Here is a 5194-nt window from a genome sequence, read left to right on the forward strand (position 1 = left end):
AAAGAAATCCCAGGGCTGATCTCCTTCAGAATGGACTGGTTGGATCTCCTTGCAGTCCAAGGGACTCTCAAGAGTACACATACACACAATTTTCATTTATGTAACAGAAAAATTTGTATTCTGTTGTTTACACTAAGGAATGAGTGAGAAATCCATTTAGGTAATAGTTTCAAAGAAATCCGTTGGTTTTCATTATTTTGAGCTGATGACACTTCTTCAGTCTTCCACCTGGCTATGTACCTATGTAGGGTAGAGAAACCAACATGCATCTCTAGCCCTTTTCTTCCTAGGAAAATACAAATGTTGAAGTGTGGATTTAAGACTCCTCCCCAATCTGAGTGCTTTCTGATCACTCACCTCAGTCATTCCCAATATGGCTGAGCTCTGGGATTGCCTGTGAGTCCCTGTGATCACAGGTTCTGGTGGGACAAGTTTCTACGGAAGGGACAAGGACAAAGAAACAGAGAAGATGACCCATCCAACCAGTGACCACTTTGAAGCTCACAAAGGACTCAGAACTCACTGGAGAGGGCTCATCATACCTCTTCATATCCTTCTCTGGCCCCACTGAGATCAGACTCAACACAGCAAACATGTAGATGCTGGAAGATTCTCAGTGCTTCCGTTTGTTTCCTATCTCAAACTTTAAGAATCTTTTTCTTTATTAACCCATCGACCCTCATGATATGAATTAGAAAAAACAAATTCACATCCAGATTCTTATTTTCAGTATTTCTTAGCACAACATGACGTTAAGACAAAGGTAGAAAGGGCCCAGCCCCGCCTCCGCCGAAACAGGGGAGTCAAACAGGGAAGAGAACACAGGTCAGGGTGGGTAGGGGGAGTGGTGGACAGGGGTGGGCCAGTCTCCCCACCTCCTCAGGTTATGCTAATAGGAGCACGGATACATTCAGATGCAGCTGCAGAAAGAGGGGTCAGGGGATCTGACGTCACAATGGTGGGGGGCGGGGAGACTAATCTTGTGTCACTCGGTCCCACATAGGCAGCTGTCCCACACTTAGAAGAAAATGGTCATGAACAAATTTAAGTCAGTCACAAACGTCTTGACATCCTAAACAGTCCGTTGTACGTTCCAAATGCCCACTCAGAGAATCCCCATTACCCAGTCATGCCACCTCTGACCTACTCCTCTCCTGCTTCAGGCCCTCCAGGGTCTCACCTTTAGGACTGGTGAAAGGTAACATCACAGCCCTGGGCACTGTCGCTGCTTGGGATAAAACAGAACAAGGCCTGGTCAGAACCCACAGGAGATGAGCCTAAAGGAGGGATTATGGGATGGGTGAGATCCCCCATGGGCTCTCATCTGTACTATTCCAGGGGTCTCAGGGATAACCCTCCAACCCACCAAACTTACTAGCAGCCTGAACATAGCTCCCTCCTCTGCCTGTGGGGAGAAAGCATCACATAATAGGCCAGGGAGGAGGCAGGGCCATGACATCCTAGAGGAGCCCCTTAGTCCTGGGCCCACTGAAGACCCAGGTAAGGTCAGGAAATATGAAAAAAGGAGATGTGCAGGCATTGGACCGAGTGCCGTCCTGGAGGTCTGTCCTCAGCCAGGACCCTCCCCTCTGACCTTCAACTGCTAGGAATCGGGTCCCCATCATCAGAATGATTAAGGTGAAAAATTTGTTTTCATGTTCACATATACTTTACAGAAAGGTAAATGTTAGCACTCAGCTCCACCTGGCAAGCACATATGTGTGGATGGTTTTTCCAAGGGATGAGGCAGGCAAGATTCTACCTGGGCTTGACACCCCCAGTGAGACAAGAAAACTCAGATCCCTCCCTTCCCTACCTGAGCACTTCTTCCAGATCACAGCTCCACTCACCACAGCCACCATGAGGAGAACCAGGACAACAGTGATGCCATGATGGGGACGGAGGGCTGAGGAGGTTCTGTGGAAGAAAGGAAAGGGGCCCTGACTTCAGGCATGAATTCTAACCTTGCTGAAGTTCTCCTGAAGGCTCCTGATTTCCTGATAATAAGGTTGACCATCCATCCCACTCCTTATGCCATCTCAGGGTGAGGGGCTCCTGAAGCCCCTCATGTTGCACACGGCAGGTGTATCTCTGCTCCTCTCCAGAAGGCACCACCAGGGCCACCCACTTCTGGAAGGTTCCATCCCCCGAAGGCCTGGTCTCCACAAGCTCCATGTCCTGGGTTAGGTCCTCCCCATCATGCTGCCAGGTCAGCAAAATCTCAGGGTAGAAGCCCAGGGCCCAGCACCTCAGGGTGACCTCAAGGTCAGAGATGGGGTGATAAGTCACATGGATCTTTGGAGGGTCTAAGGAGGAAGAATCGGAAAATTCACACTTTGTGTTATCTCCATGGGCCATTGAAGAGGCATCATGTGACCATCTTGAGAATGGATAGGACAGTGGGTTTGAAAATAAATACAAACAGCAGACACCAGCCTGGACCCTGGGGTCTGGGACACTAATGTAGAAGGCTCCAGATCTCAAAGGGATAAAACAGATTTCTGGACCCAATCTGAGTGAAGAATGAATGACTCAGAAATTCTGGAGTCAGACCTCCAAAGATGTTTTCAGGCCAAGAACAAGGCCTTGACAGAAAAAGTCGTGGTTCACCAATATTGCTGTCAAGGTCATAGGGAATTATTGATCAGTTACTTCAGGGATAGTCTTCCTTTCCAACCCCATGAGACTGGATTCCTCAATTGTCCCTTAGAGAAACTCTAGCCCTCTGGATGCATCACTCTGTAGTACAGAATACGAGAACTGTTGGGGGCCAGCGTGAGGCACTCCGCCCATGGCAAAGGTCATGAGGAAGGAGGCTTGACATACGCAAAGGCGGGATTGAGCCTCAGGAGTCCGCCTGGAAATCCTCGAGCATCTACCCCCGTAACCAGAGCCTGCCTACTTTACTATGTGCTCTCACCTACACCTCTGACTTTATGGGGGGCTGTCCCCAACCACCTCTTTCGGAGAAGGAGTTAACCTAGAGCTCCAGTTAATAAAAACTTCTGGGCATGACAAGAGTGTTTTAACCTACAAACTCCTCTGAAGGTTCTCTAGCCTGCCTGACAGGCTTGTCCGGCCACATGTGATTGCTTACAGCCTCCCAACTGTGAGAGGCACGAGATGCTTTAAACCTTCTAAAAACAGGTTCCTTAGGAAAGTTAGAAAACCATTAGTATAAGTATAGTGGGCTGATTAGAAATTGTATTGGTGAAGGGTTTTTCATTTGTTGAGCCAATGTTTGTTGCTAAGTCTCCACATCCCCTGCCCTTCCACACATTAATGAATATATAGAAGAAATAAGTATTAACCTTTGATATAAATTACATTAGACCTTAGGCTAAGTAAATTCTTTTCTTAACTAAAACCCACTACACCCTCACCCTATAGGAACGTAACTTTATTTGGGTGGCGTCTGTTTTAAGAATAATCACCCCTGGAGAAATAAGTGTCCTGGTTGACTGACTGCTGTCACAAGGAGAGGGTCATAAATTGTCAGCAGGCCCCCTGGCCAGAAGATGATGTAACACCCCTAAGACCTCTGTATACATTTGTATGAAGCACCTGACTTTAATAAAAGTCAGGACTGCTGACCCACGTGACTTTTGCATAACATCTCAGTGTATAAAAGTAGACCATGGAAAATAAAGAATTGGGATCAGTTCCTCGAAAGACTGGTCTCCCCATGTCTCTCTCTCTCTCAAATTCTGGCTGAGTCTCCATCTGGAGCATGGAACGTGCCATGCTTACTAATTATGCCTGGGCTTCTAAGATCTGACCGGGGAGGCCTCAGTGTCTCCTCTCCTTCGGGAGAACGGAAGGACGCCTGTGGCCTACATAAGTGGTGCAAACTTCTTGTCTTGAAGTTTTATTGGTCTCCCGCGTAAACCAAGCTACTCAGCCTCTTTTCTCCACTGAATTTTCCTACTGAGCTATCCTCATTCTATTACTCTTTATATCTCTAATTAATATCTAACTGAAGCTATTGTATCCTGATCCTTGCCGACGTCATCCCCACTTCGAATACCCTGAATCAGCCGGGGCTGGACCCCAGCAGAGAACCTAGAAGGATTCCTCCCTCTCCCGCCTAGAAGGAAGAGTGGTATTCTGATACTGATTCCACTTTCCTCTCCTCGTGGGAAGCCAGCTCCAGTCCAAGGGGAGATCAGGGAGGCCCCGCGCCCCTCCTACCTGTGCGCAGCAGCGTGTCCTCCTGTTCTCCTGGAATCTGTGGAACTGCTCCACGCACGTGCCCTCCAGGTAGTTTCTGTAGCACTGTGCATCACCAGAGGCCTCTCACTTGCGCTTGGTGATCTGAGCTGCCGTGTCTGCCACCGTCCTTTTCTGTGATCTGGTGGATGTTGGTAATTTGATCTCTGGCTCCTCTGACTTTTCTAAATCCAGCTTGAACATCTGGAAGTTCACAGTTCATGCACTGTTGAAGCTTGGCTTGGGGAATTTTGAGCATTACTTCACTAGCTGGTTTTAGAAGAGGCAGAGGAAACAGAGATCAAATTGCCAACATCCATTGGATCATCGAAAAAGCAAGAGAGCTCCTGAAAAACATCTACTTCTGTTTTATTGACTACGCTAAAGCCTTTGACTGTGTGGATCACAACAAACTGTGGAAAATTCTCAAAAAGATGGAAATACCAGAGCACTTGACCGGCCTCCTGAGAAATCTGTATGCAGGTCAAGAAGCAACATTTAGAACTGGACATGAAACAACAGGCTGGTTCCAAATCGGGAAAGGAGTACTTTAAGGCTGTTTATTGTCACCCTGCTTATTTAACTCACATGCAGGGTACATCATGAGAAACATTGGGCTGGAAAAGCACAAGCTGGAGTCAAGATTGCTGGGAGAAATATCAATAACCTCAGATATGCAGATGATATCACCCTTATGGCAGAAAGTGAAGAACTAAAGAGCTTCTTGATGTAAGTGAAAGAGGAGAGTTAAAAAGTTGGCTTAAAGCTCAACATTCAGAAAACGAAGATCATGGCATCTGGTCCCATCACTTCATGGGAAATAGATGGGGAAACAGTGGAAACAGTGACAGACTTTATTTTTGGGGGCTCCAAAATCACTGCAGATGGTGACTGCAGCCATGAAATTAAAAGACACTTACTCCTTGGAAGAAAAGTTATGACCAACCTAGACAGCATATTAAAAAGCAGAGACATTACTTTGCCA

General features: G+C 47.1%; 1 pseudogene across 1 annotated transcript in view; it reads right to left on the reverse strand.

Moving 5' to 3' along the window:
• The window catches only part of LOC104994574, a 56183-nt pseudogene that overhangs the window by 45953 nt on the left and 5036 nt on the right, over positions 1-5194 (reverse strand). Inside the window, exons 3-4 of the transcript XR_825959.1 lie at positions 4192-4448; positions 2035-2306 (exon numbers count right to left, since the gene is read on the reverse strand). The product of XR_825959.1 is annotated as a BOLA class I histocompatibility antigen, alpha chain BL3-7-like (transcript). The remainder of the gene's footprint in view (positions 1-2034; positions 2307-4191; positions 4449-5194) is intronic.

This window comes from Bison bison, unplaced genomic scaffold (genome assembly GCF_000754665.1).
Source record: "Bison bison bison isolate TAMUID 2011002044 unplaced genomic scaffold, Bison_UMD1.0 scf7180017864260, whole genome shotgun sequence".
Lineage (NCBI taxonomy): Eukaryota > Metazoa > Chordata > Mammalia > Artiodactyla > Bovidae > Bison > Bison bison.